We start from the raw sequence: 14,458 nt of genomic DNA, 5'->3' as shown, positions 1-14,458 counted from the left end.
GTTTGCAACCTGATGGAGGTCAGTATAGATGGACTAATACAACAAGTCCCACACACAGCTAGAAGCCCAATATTTTTTCAGAGCTAGATGCAGAAAAAAATTATATTCAATTTGCAACCTGATGGAGGTCAGTATAGATGGAGTAATAGAACAAGTCCCACACACAGCTAGAAGCCCAAATATTTTTTCAGAGCTAGATGCAGAAAAAAATTATATTCAGTTTGCAACCTGATGGAGGTCAGTATAGATGGACTAATAGAGAAAGTCCCACACACTGCTAGAAGGCCAAATATTTTTTCAGAGCTAGATGCAGAAAAAAATTATATTCAGTTTGCAACCTGATGGAGGTCAGTATAGATGGACCAATAGAGAAAGTCCCACACACTGCTAGAAGGCCAAATATTTTTTCAGAGCTAGATGCAGAAAAAAATTATATTCAGTTTGCAACCTGATGGAGGTCAGTATAGATGGACTAATAGAGAAAGTCCCACACACTGCTAGAAGGCCAAATATTTTTTCAGAGCTAGATGCAGAAAAAAATTATATTAAGTTTGCAACCTGATGGAGTTCTGTATAGATGGATTAATAGAACAAGTCCCACACACAGCTAGAAGCCCAATATTCTTTCAGAGGTAGATGCAGAAAAAAATATATTCAGTTTGCAACCTGATGGAGGTCAGTATAGATGGACTAATACAACAAGTCCCACACACAGCTAGAAGCCCAATATTTTTTCAGAGCTAGATGCAGATAAAAATTATTTTTAATTTGCAACCTGATGGAGGTCAGTTTAGATGGACTAATAGAGAAAGTCCCATACACTGCTAGAAGGCCAAATATTTTTTCAGAGCTAGATGCAGAAAAAAATTATATTCAGTTTGCAACCTGATGGAGGTCAGTATAGATGGACTAATAGAGAAAGTACCACACACTGCTAGAAGGCCAAATATTTTTTCAGAACTAGATGCAGAAAAAAATTATATTCAGTTTGCAACCTGATGGAGGTCAGTATAGATGGACTAATAGAGAAAGTCCCACACACTGCTAGAAGGCCAAATATTTTTTCAGAGCTAGATGCAGAAAAAAATTATATTCAGTTTGCAACCTGATGGAGGTCTGTATAGATGGATTAATAGAACAAGTCCCACACACAGCTAGAAGCCCAATATTTTTTCAGAGGTAGATGCAGAAAAAAATATATTCAGTTTGCAACCTGATGGAGGTCAGTATAGATGGACTAATACAACAAGTCCCACACACAGCTAGAAGCCCAATATTTTTTCAGAGCTAGATGCAGAAAAAAATTATATTCAATTTGCAACCTGATGGAGGTCAGTATAGATGGAGTAATAGAACAAGTCCCACACACAGCTAGAAGCCCAAATATTTTTTCAGAGGTAGATGCAGAAAAAAATTATATTCAGTTTGCAACCTGATGGAGGTCTGTATAGATGGATTAATAGAACAAGTCCCACACACAGCTACAAGCCCAATATTTTTTCAGAGGTAGATGTAGAAAAAAATATATTCAGTTTGCAACCTGATGGAGGTCAGTATAGATGGACTAATAGAGAAAGTCCCACACACTGCTAGAAGGCCAAATAGTTTTTCAGAGCTAGATGCAGAAAAAAATTATATTCAATTTGCAACCTGATGGAGGTCAGTATAGATGGACTAATAGAATGATGCTATGCCCAAAAGATTTTACTTCACTAGGTGCAGTAAAAAAATTGGTATTCTATACACAGGTGGTATATCTTGCAACACAGATAGGCTACTCCACTGACTAACACACTCTGCAATAGGCCAAAAAGGATTAGCTTTGCTAGATTCAGCCAAATGCTGTGAAAAAAACTTGCACAGCACTGGCACAGACCTGCCTGGCAAAAACTGATAGGAACTGATGTAACCTAGTCCTGAAAAGGACTCCAATTACAATTAGTCTTTACTCCCACAACCTATCTATTTAAGAGCACAGACCTGCCTGATAAAAGTTGTAGGAAATGCTGTAACCTAGTCCTTAAAAGGACTGCAATCACAACTATTCCCTACTCCCAAGCTATCTGTAGATTTGTGCGAAAATTGGCTTGAAATTAACAAGGTATAGCGCACACAGCAACAGCGGTGCCGTCTAACACGCCGCTGCAGCAGTGAGAAAATGGTGGCGACGGGGAAAATGGCTTGGTCTTATAGGGCAAGGACATGTGACATACACTGCCAATGACACATGCCCTTGCTTGTGTGAAAAAAAGCACTTCGCTCCGTGTGTGCGCTGCTGATAGGCTGACAGATTGCACCTCCCCACTGTAAATGCGGGAAAGAGAAAAAAAAATGGAGATCTTCATTATTCCTGCAGAGATTCATCCCCTGCCCCTCCCCCCACCCCGCTGTACACTCAAACTGCGTATTAACATTAATTTTCATCATTACTGAGAAAAAATCCAGTTATGATTTTGGTGCACGAACAGTTATCGAACATAACCTCGAACAGCCGAATTTTTCTCAAATCGTTCGTGTTCGCCGAACGGCTCGAACACCGCCCAAAACAGCTCGAATTTGAGATTGGCGAACAGTTCGAGTAGAACAACGCTCATCTCTAGTAGTGTTGAGCCACCCCCGTAGTGTTCGGGTTCGGTTCGTCGAACACCGGGATGTTCGAGGAACTGTTCGTCGAACTGTTCGTCGAACACCTTAGAACACCGTCGAACACCGTTAAAACCAATGGCAGGCAAACAAAAACACATAGAAACACATAGAAAACACCTTCAAAGGTGTCCAAAAGCTGACAAACTGCTCAGAAGACGCTTTCCTTAAAAAAGCCGGCCGGCAATTCAGCAGCGGCATACACCGGTACCCGACAATTTAGACAAAAAGGAATAGAGCCTCACACATAGATTAGATAGATAGAAACATGTCAGTCACATATATATGAAGTACAGTGACAGTGTTGCTTACTGTACTTGTCATTTAGTGTAAAGGATTTATTAAAAAATATAATAGTGTTTTCATGCACTGTCTCTTTAAAAAAGCCGGCCGGCAATTCAGCAGCGGTATCCGACAATTTATAACAGACAGAATAGAGCTTCACACATAGATTAGATAGATAGAAACATGTCAGTCACATATATATGAAGTACAGTGACAATGTTGCTTACTGTACATGTCATTTAGTGTAAAGGATTTATTAAAAAAAGTAATAGTGTTTTCATGCACCGTCTCTTTAAAAAAGCCGGCCGGCAATTCAGCATCTGTACCCGACAATTTATAACAGACAGAATAGAGCTTCACACATAGATTAGATAGATAGAAACATGTCAGTCACATATATATGAAGTACAGTGAAAGTGTTGGTTACTGTACTTGTCATTTAGTATTAAAATAAAGGATTTATTATTAAAAAAAATTGGCGTGGGGTTCCCCTTAATTTTAGTCTCTAGCGGAGGTTAAGCAGACAGCTGGGGCAGATGTTTGAAGCCTGGGAAGGGGGTAATACCCACGGAGCTTCCCAGGCTACTAATATGAGCCCCCAGCTGAATACATAGCCTTTACTAGCTATTAAAATGGGGGACCCCCCAAAAAAAATGACGTGGGGTCCCCCCTAATTTAATAGCTAGCAAAGGCTAGGCAGACAGCTGGGGGCTGATATTAATAGCCCAGGAAGGGTGCCATGAATATTGGCCCCCTCCCAGGCTAGAAACACCAGCCGTCAGCCGCCCCAGAAATGGCGCATTCATAGGATGCGCCAATTCTGGCACTTAGCCTCGCTCTTCCACGCTGCCCTGGTGCGGTGGCAGGGGGTAATAGGGCTGGGGTTGATGTCAGCTTATAATGCCAGCTGACATCAAGCCCAGGTTAGTAATGGAGAGGCGTCTATAAGACACCCCCATTACTAACCCCATAGTCAAAGTTAAAAGAAAACACAAACACCCAGAATAAAGTCCTTTAATTGAAATAAAGACACAATTCTTTATTGTTCTAAATTAAACCATACTTACCATCACGCCCATTCCAGCTGAAGCCAACGATCTCCTGCAATAAAAGAAAAATAATAAAGCAACATCATCCTTACCTTTCCATGGTTCCCACGACAGCTTCAGCTCTGCTACATCGAGATGACAGGCTGGACCGCAGCAGAACGCCGCCATCCAGCCTGTCATCCCGCAGACACTGAGAAGCGCAGGCTTGCTTGCGCTCTGCAGTGTCTGGCTGTGACGGCATAAAGATGAGACGAGTTCATGTCCAATGAACTCAGCTCACCTCCTGCACGTCACTGACAGCGTGGGAAAATTCTCCTGCACTCAGCGCTTCAGCGTGAGAATTCTCCCACGCTGAAGCGCTGAGTGCAGGAGAATTTTCCCACGCTGTCAGTGACGTGCGTAAGGTGAGCTCATGTCCAATGAACTCAGCTCACCTCCTGCACGTCACTGACAGCGTGGGAGAATTCTCCTGCACTCAGCGCTTCAGTGTGAGAATTCTCCCACGCTGAAGCGCTGAGTGCAGGAGAATTTTCCCACGCTGTCAGTGACGTGCATGAGGTGAGCCGAGTTCATTGGACATTAACTCGGCTCATCTGGATGCCCTCACAGAGAGACACTGTGGAGCGCAAGCAAGCCTGCGCTTCTCAGTGTCTGCGGGATGACAGGCTGGATGGCAGCGTTCTGCTGCGGTCCAGCCTGTCATCTCGATGTAGCAGAGCTGAAGCTGTCATGGGAACCACGGAAAGGTAAGGATGATGTTGCTTTATTATTTTTCTTTTATTTCAGGAGATCGTTGGCTTCAGCTGGAATGGGTGTGATGGTAAGTATGGTTTAATTTAGAACAATAAAGAATTGTGTGTTTATTTCAATTAAAGGACTTTTTTCTGGGTGTTATGTTTTTTTTAAATACTTTACTAGAAATTCATGGTGGTCATGTCTAATATTGGCGTGACCCCATGAATTTTGGGCTTAGGGCCAGCTGATAATGCCAAGCTGGCCCTAACCCCTTTATTACCCAGTGAGCCACCGCATCAGGGCCCTGGATGAGTTGGGTACAGCGCCAGAAGATGGCGCTTCTATGAACGCGCCATTTTCCGGGGTGGCTGCAGACTGCAATTTGCAGCGGGGGTGGCCCAGAAAGCTTGGGCCTCCCTGCGCTGCGGATTCCAGCCCCCAGCTGCATAGTTGTACCTGGCTGGACACAAAAACAGGGCGAAGCCCCACGTCAATTTTCTTTAAATTATTTCATGAAATAATTAAGAAAAAAAGGGCTTCCCTATATTGTTGTGTCCGGCCAGGTACAAATAGGCAGCTGGTGGTTGGGGGCAGCCCGTTCCTGCCTGCTGCACCTGACTGGACACAAATATAGTGCGAAGCCCCACGTCAATTTTTTTTTAATTATTTCATGAATTTCCTGAAATAATTTAAAAAAATTGAAGTGGGGATTCGCACTATATTTGTGTCCAGCCAGGTACAGCAGGCAGGACTGGGCTGCCCCCAACCACCAGCTGCCTATTTGTACCTGGCCGGACACAACAATATAGGGAAGGCCTTTTTTTCTTAATTATTTCATGAATTTCATGAAATAATTAAAAAAAATTGAAGTGGGGCTTCGCACTATATTTGTGTCCAGCCAGGTACAGCAGGCAGGAACGGGCTGCCCCCAACCACCAGCTGACTATTTGTACCTGGCCGGACACAACAATATAGGGAAGGCCTTTTTTTCTTAATTATTTCATGAATTTCATGAAATAATTAAAAAAAAAATACGTGGGGCTTCGCCCTATTTTTGTGTCCAGCCAGGTACAACTAGGCAGCTGGTGGCTGGAATCTGCAGCGCAGGGAGGCCCAAGCTTTCTGGGCCCCCCCCTGCTGCAAATTGCAGTCCGCAGCCACCCCGGAAAATGGCGCGTTCATAGAAGCGCCATCTTCTGGCGCTGTACCCAACTCATCCAGGGCCCTGGTGCGGTGGCTCACTGGGTAATAAAGGGGTTAGGGCCAGCTTGGTATTATCAGCTGGCCCCAAGCCCAAAATTCATGGGGTCACGCCAGTATTAGACATGACCGCCATGAATTTCTAGTAAAGTATTTAAAAAAAACACAACACCCAGAATAAAGTCCTTTAATTGAAATAAACACACAATTCTTTATTGTTCTAAATTAAACTATACTTACCATCACGCCCATTCCAGCTGAAGCCAACGATCTCCTGCAATAAAAGAAAAATAATAAACCAACCTCATCCTTACCTTTCCATGGTTCCCACGACAGCTTCAGCTCTGCTACATCGAGATGACAGGCTGGACCGCAGCAGAACGCTGCCATCCAGCCTGTCATGCCGCAGACACTGAGAAGAGCAGGCATGCTTGCGCTCCTCAGTGTCTCGCTGTGACGGCATCCAGATAAGCCGAGTTCATGTCCAATGAACTCAGCTCACCTCATGCACGTCACTGACAGCGTGGGAAAATTCTCACGCTGAAGTGCTGAGTGCAGGAGAATTGTCCCACGCTGTCAGTGACGTGCATGAGGTGAGCTCATGTCCAATGAACTCAGTTCACCTCATGCACCTCACTGACAGCGTGGGAAAATTCTCCTGCACTCAGCGCTTCAGCGTGAGAATTCTCCCACGCTGTAAGTGACGTGCATGAGGTGCGCCGAGTTCATTGGACATGAACTCGGCTCATCTGGATGCCGTCACAGCCAGACACTGCAGAGCGCAAGCATGCCTGCGCTTCTCAGTGTCTGTGGGATGACAGGCTGGATGGCGGCGTTCTGCTGCGGTCCAGCCTGTCATCTCGATGTAGCAGAGCTGAAGCTGTCGTGGGAACCATGGAAAGGTAAGGATGAGGTTGCTTTATTATTTTATTTTTATTACAGGAGATCGTTGGCTTCAGCTGGAATGGGCGTGATGGTAAGTATGGTTTAATTTAGAACAATAAAGAATTGTGTCTTTATTTCAATTAAAGGACTTTATTCTGGGTGTTTGTGTTTTTTTTAACTTTGACTATGGGGTTAGTAATGGGGGTGTCTTATAGACGCCTCTCCATTACTAACCTGGGCTTGATGTCAGTTGGCATTATAAGCTGACATCAACCCCAGCCCTATTACCCCCTGCCACCGCACCAGGGCAGCGTGGAAGAGCGAGGCTAAGTGCCAGAATTGGCGCATCCTATGAATGCGCCATTTCTGGGGCGGCTGACGGCTGGTGTTTCTAGCCTGGGAGGGGGCCAATATACATGGCTCCCTTCCTGGGCTATTAATATCAGCCCCCAGCTGTCTGCCTAGCCTTTGCTAGCTATTAAATTAGGGGGGACCCCACGTCATTTTTTTTGGGGGGTCCCCCATTTTAATAGCTAGTAAAGGCTATGTATTCAGCTGGGGGCTGATATTAGTAGCCTGGGAAGCTCCGTGGGTATTACCCCCTTCCCAGGCTTCAAACATCTGCCCCAGCTGTCTGCTTAACCTCCGCTAGAGCCTAAAATTAAGGGGAACCCCACGCCAATTTTTTTAATAATAAATCCTTTATTTTAATACTAAATGACAAGTACAGTAACCAACACTGTCACTGTACTTCATATATATGTGACTGACATGTTTCTATCTATCTAATCTATGTGTGAAGCTCTATTCTGTCTGTTATAAATTGTCGGGTACAGATGCTGAATTGCCGGCCGGCTTTCTTAAAGAGACGGTGCATGAAAACACTATTATTTTTTTTAATAAATCCTTTACACTAAATGACAAGTACAGTAAGCAACACTGTCACTGTACTTCATATATATGTGACTGACATGTTTCTATCTATCTAATCTATGTGTGATTCTCTATTCCTTCTATTCTAAATTGTCGGGTACCGCTGCTGAATTGCCGGCCGGCTTTCTTAAAGAGACGGTGCATGAAAACACTATTATTTTTTTTGATAAATCCTTTACGCTAAATGACAAGTACAGTAAGCAGCACTTTCACTGTACTTCGTATATATGTGGCTGACATGTTTATATCTATCTAATCTATGTGTGAAGCTCTATTCTTTCGGTTCTAAATTGTCGGGTACCGGTGTATGCCGCTGCTGAATTGCCGGCTTTTCATGTTTCACTGTGAGCACTGTTCCCATCGATTTGGGCAACCACTGTAATGCCACAACTACCATGGCTGTGGCATTACAGTGAGTGGCAGACAATCCCTGCATGATTGGTGCTCTAAATAGCGCCAGACATGCAGGACACGCTTTTGGTGCACGAACATTTATCGAACATAACCTCGAACAGCCGAATTTTTTGCAAATCGTTCGGGTTCGTCGAACAACTCGAACACCGCCCAAAACAGCTCGAATTTGAGATTGGCGAACAGTTCTAGTCGAACACCGCTCATCTCTAATGTCTAGTGACTACCTCTTGAAGCTCATCAAGAGAATGCCAAGAGTGTGCAAAGCAGTCATCAAAGCAAAAGGTGGCTACTTTGAAGAACCTAGAATATAAGACATATTTTCAGTTGTTTCACACTTTTTGTTAAGTATATAATTCCACATGTGTTAATTCCTAGTTTTGATGCCTTCAGTGTGAATGTACAATTTTCATAGTCATGAAAATACAGAAAAATCTTTAAATGAGGTGTGTCCAAACTTTTGGTCTGTACTGTACATGTAAAAAAACGCATCAAAAATGCATGTGAAATCCGCATGCGTTTTTTCTGGCAATGATACGCAGAAACGATCAGGAAATTTCTGCTTCAAATATGCATCGTGCGCACATAGCCTTAACAATATAAGAATGATATATGCATCTGAAATCTAATACTTTGTCCCAGCAATAAAATACAACAAAATAAAGTCTGATACTTATTCTTTAAGACAGAGAGATAGTAAAATAGCTTTGCACTGACAGTTTACTGCAGAAATTATAAATCAGCTATCCAGTTATAATTTTGGTTGTAAAATGCTAATGGGGCTAAACATCCTCCCTGAAATATATTATATTAGGGAAAATATGGAATTTTTAATGTGAAAAGTTTCATATTGAACAGAACAATTTAACATGCACGAAAAAAATAAATCTAGATAATACAGCGTCTTTGTCCGAATTCATTATTGAATTTGCGCCTGTATTTTGTCAAGTTTTCACTGTTTTGCTCCTTTTTTTACTTTTATGCTTGTACCGTATTTATTTTTGATTTGCACCCTTTTTAAAGTCACTTTATTGTGTTCTTTTTTTTTCCGTTGTGAACAGAGTTTAACCCCTTTAAAACCCAAGGTGGTTTGCACGTTAATGACCAGGCCAATTTTTACAATTCTGACCACTGTCACTTTATGAGGTAATTACTCTGGAACGCTTCAACGGATCCCCCTGATTCTGAGATTGTTTTTTGGTGACATATTGTACTTCATGATTGTGGTAAAATTTCTTCGATATCACTTGTGTTTATTTGTGAAAAAAGCAGAAATTTGGCAAAAATGTTGAAAATCTTGCAATTTTCAAACTTTGAATTTTCATGCCCTTAAATCAGAGAGATATGTCACACAAAAATGTTACTAAATAGCATTTCCCACATGTCTAATTTACATCAGCACAATTTTGGAACAATTTTTTTTTTATTAGGGAGCTATAAGGGTTAAAAGTTGACCAGCGATTTCTCATTTTTCCAACAAAATTTATAAAACCATCTTTTTAGGGACCACATCACATTTGAAGTCACTTTGAGGGGTCTTTATGACAGAAAATACCCAAAAGTGACACCATTCTAAAAACTGCACCCCTCAAGGTACTCAAAAGCACATTCAAGAAGTTTCTTAACCCTTCAGGTGCTTCACATGAATTTTTGGAATGTGGAGGAAAAAAATGAACATTTAACTTTTTTCACAAAAATGTTAATTTAGACCCAATTTTTTTTATTTTCTCAAGGGTAACAGGAAAAAATGGACAACAAAATTTGTTGATCAATTTCTCCTGAGCATGCAGATTCCCCATATGTTTGGAAAAAACACTGTTTGGGCGCACGGCAGGGTTCAGAAGGGAAGGAGCGCCATTTCACTTTTTGAATGTAAAATTTGCTTGAATAATTAGCGGACGCCATGTTGCTTTTGGAGAGTCCCTGATGTGCCTAAACAGTGGAAACCCCCGACAAGTGACACCATCTTGGAAACTAGAACCCTCAGGGAACTTATCTAGATCTGTGGTGAGCACCTTGAACCCCCAGGTGCTTCACAGAAGTTTATAACATTGAGCCGTGAAAATAAAATTTTCACATTTTTCCCACAAAAATGTTTTTCACCCCCCAATTTTGCATTTTTGAAAGGGTAACAGGAGAAATTGCACTATGCAGTTTGTTGTGCAATTTCTCCTGAGTAAGCAGATACCCCATATGTGGGGGAAAACCACTGCTTGGGCATACGGCAGGGTTCGAAATGGAAGGAGCACCATTTGACTTTTTGAATGTAAAATTTGCTTGAATAATTAGCGGATGTGCCCCTGATGTGCCTAAACAGTGGAAACCCCCCACAAGTGACACCATTTTGGAAACTAGACTCCTCAGGGAACTTATCTAGATGGGTCATGAGCACCCGGAACCTCCAAGTGTTTTACAGAAGTTTATAACATGGAGCCGTGAAAATAAAAAAATCAAACTTTTTCAACAAAAATTATGTTTTAGCCCCATTTTTTTTATTTTCACAAGGGTAAGAGGAGAAAATGGACCCCAAAAACTTTATGCAATTTCTCCTGAGTATGCCAATACCCCATATGTGGGGACAGTACAGTGTTTCGGTGCATGGCAGAGTTCAGAAGGGAAGGAGCACTGTCTGACTTTTTGAACGCAAAATTGGCTGGAATCAAGAGCGGACGCTATGTCGCGTTTGGAGAGCCCCTGATGTCCCTAAATAGTGGAAATCCCCCACAAAGTGACCCCATTTTGGAAACTACACCCCTCATGGATTTTATCAAGGGGTATAGTGAACATTTTGAACCCAGAGGTACGACACAGAATTTGATAACATTAGGTCATCATATTGAATAAGTTGTCATTAGTCTTGAGCGCAAGTGCTCGCTACTTGAGTCTGCATCGGGTACTCAGGTATGCACCATGTATCGTGGGTGCTCGAGTGACATGCTTGAGCCCCCGCCCGCATGTTTTACGGTTATTAGAAACCCAAAAAAAACATGCGGGGATCACTTGTGCATGGCAGGCAATCCCGCAAGGTTTTTTTGGCCGAGAAGCTTATGGGGCGGAGACTCGAGCATGTCACTCGAGCACCCGCGATACTCAGTGCATACCCAAGCACCCGATGCAAACTCAAGTAGTGAGCACTTGCGCTCAACACTAGTCGCCATATCGTCATCTTTTTTTATTACTTTTGAACAAAAAAACAACCCTAAACCTAGCCAAACCTGAGCCCAACCCTAGCCCAACCCTAACTCTAGCCCAACCCTAACCCTAGCCCAAACCTAGCCCAACCCTAGCTCCAACCCTAGCCCAACCCTAACCCCAACCCTAACCCTAACCCCAACCCTAACCCTAACCCTAGAGTTTATTTTTTACGCCGCTGCTCTTGCGGTATAAGTGACTAGACGACTTTATTCTTTGGGTCGGTGCGATTACAGCGATACCAGAATCATATCGGGTTTTTATGATTGACAGCTGTCACACACTAAAAGACGCATTTTTTTGTAAAATCTAGTTTTTGCATCGCCATATTTTGAGAGCTATAATTTTTCCATGTTTTGGCCGACAGAGTCATGTGACAGCTTGTTTTTTGCGGGATGAGTTGACGTTTTTATTGGTGCCATTTTCAGGTACGTGACATTTTTTGATCGCTTTCTATTCCGAAATTGTTTTTTTTTTAAACATTTTTTATGCTGTTCCGCGTATGGTAAAATTGATAAGGTAACTTTATTCTTCGGGTCAGTACATTTACAGCGGTACCACATTTCTATAGTTTTTCTATGTTTTGGCACTTTTACACAATAAAGGCTATTTTATAGAAAAAATTTATTTTTTGCATCACTTTATTCTGAGAGCTATACATTTTTTATTTTTCGACTCATGGAGCTGTATGGCGGCTTGTTTTTGCGGGACAAGATGACGTTTTCAGTGGTACCATTTTTATTTATATTCGTCTTTTTGATCGCGTGTTATTCCATTTGTTGTTTGGCAGAGGGGTTAACTAGTGGGAGAGTTTTATAGGTCAGGTCGTTCCGGATGCGGCGATACCAGATATGGGTTTTATTGTTTTGTTTTTTTTATAATGATATTTATTGATGGGCACATTATATTTTTATTTTTGGTGGATTATTTTTTTTTTTTTTTTTTATTTTTACAATTTATTTTTTTTTCACTTTCTGACACTTTTTTTTACTTTTATTCTGTGTCCCGCTATGGAACTTTCACTTTTTTTTATTCTGATCGCCTGTATAGTACAGGAATGCAGCACCATCCCTGTGCTATACAGGCTGTCAGTGCTGCAGATGCAGAAGATATTTTGGTCATGCATTGCGCATGACCAAAATATCTTCCTGCTTTCTGGTGACCCGGATGTTGTCATGATGACATCGGGTCATCATGACAACATACGGGAAGCCGCGGCATACAGCATTGGAGGACGGCAGGATAGGTGAGTATCGCGATCACCTCCCCTTGCCACCCCACAGCATTGCAGGGGTTAATATGCTGGAAGCGGTGCGGGACCACTCCCAGCACATAGCACCGGGTGTAAGCTGTGACAATCAGCTGACACACGACGGCGATTGCGCCCGCACAGCCTGTGTGCGGGCGCGATTGCAAAGACATATTAATACGTGTCAGGCTCTTAAAGCCCAGGGCGCAGATACGTATTAATACGTCTTGGGCTTTAAATGGGTTAAGGTTTCCAGTAGTGATGAGCGAGTGTATTCGTTACTATTCGCTATTTGCATGAATAGTACTGTATTCAGGTTAATCGTTATTTGGCGAGTATTTGTGTACTCGCCTCGCTATATTCGGATGTCCTGCCCTGCTGTTTTGGCGCCTCCTTTGCAGCCACTAAACATGCTGGGCTTTTTAACCAATCACAGTAATGCCGCAGACATCTTGGTTGTGACATTACTGTGATTGGCTGGCCACCCAGCGTCATAGGCTCTATTTAAGCCCTGCCGCCGCCATTTTGTGCACATTGCGTCCGGAGCATGCATTCTATAAGCATAGGGAGAGATCGCTGAGCTTCTAGGGAGAGTGTTTAGGCCTCTTGATCAAACAAAATCCTTGTCAGAACCTGTCTTCTGTCCATATTAGTGTGCGTAAAAAATCTTTGATTGCCCTGCACAAAGCAGTAGTCCAAACATTTCCTACTACCTGCTACAAAGCAAGCACCAGGCCATTTTAACCACTATTTTGGAAGCCACCATCCCAAGGACCACCAATCACAAATAGTAGTTAGGCTGGAGTAGGAATACTGTCCTAGTTTGTCCACTGCACAATCTGCGTAGGGTTTCTAAAAATTAGCCATATAGGCTGAGTCATGGTTGATGCAGGAAACCACCATCCCAAGGGCCTCCAATCACAAATAATAGTTAGGCTGGAGTAGGAATACTGTCCTGGTCTTTCCACTGCACAATGTGCATAGGGTTTCTAAAAGTTAGCCCTATGGACTGAGTCATGGTTGACGCAGAAAGGAAACGGGTTCTTATGGGAAGGGGGTGACGTTAACAGCCGTAGCATGAATCTGCATTTTTGGTGAACTTAGGTTGGCTTGCTCTCATCTGGAAGGATAACAAACTTTCGAGATATCCAGGCCTTGTTGAATTTAATCAGAGTAAGTCTGTCTACATTTTCCGTGGAGAGGCGTGTGCGCCTATCAGTGATGATTGCCCCAGCGGAACTGAAAACATGCTCCAACATCACACTAGCAGCCGGGCAGGCCAGCACCTCCTAGGCATATAAGGAGAGGTCAGGCCAAGTGATCTGCTTAGACACCCAATAATTAAAGAAAACTGAAGCATCAGAAAGTACGCACGTATGGTCACTTAAGTACCCCTTGACCATGTTCTGCAACTTATCCCTCCTTGGCATTGATACAGGCACAGATAGCCTTTACTGTTGTGCACCTTTTCCCCCCACATCTGTTGGAGCTGGTGTTCTTGTCTCTCCCCATTATCCCTTGGTGTTGAAAATAGCCGGTACCTCTGCCACCAGCATTGTCTGAGGGTGATGTTTTCAGCAAAGATCTACAGCGGCCCTCTTGAACAATTCAATTGAAAAACTCTTTGTTGACTCCATAAGAAGAGAAGGTCATTTCTCCTTGTACCGTGGATTGAGAAAGGTGGCCAACCAGTATAGGTCGCTCTTGTCACCTGTACCTTATAAACATCTCCAGACTCTGACTTTTTCTCACATTTGAAACTGCTAAAATTCTTAATATCAGTCTTATTCACACTCGTCTGGACTACTGCAACTCTCTTCTGATCGGTCTCCCTCTTACCAAACTTTCTACAATCCATCCTGAATGCGACAGACAG

This window comes from Phyllobates terribilis, unplaced genomic scaffold (genome assembly GCF_046119375.1).
Source record: "Phyllobates terribilis strain yellow unplaced genomic scaffold, ASM4611937v1 Scaffold_9__5_contigs__length_417890890, whole genome shotgun sequence".
Classification (NCBI taxonomy): domain Eukaryota; kingdom Metazoa; phylum Chordata; class Amphibia; order Anura; family Dendrobatidae; genus Phyllobates; species Phyllobates terribilis.
Note: the sequence above shows the minus strand (reverse complement) of the source record.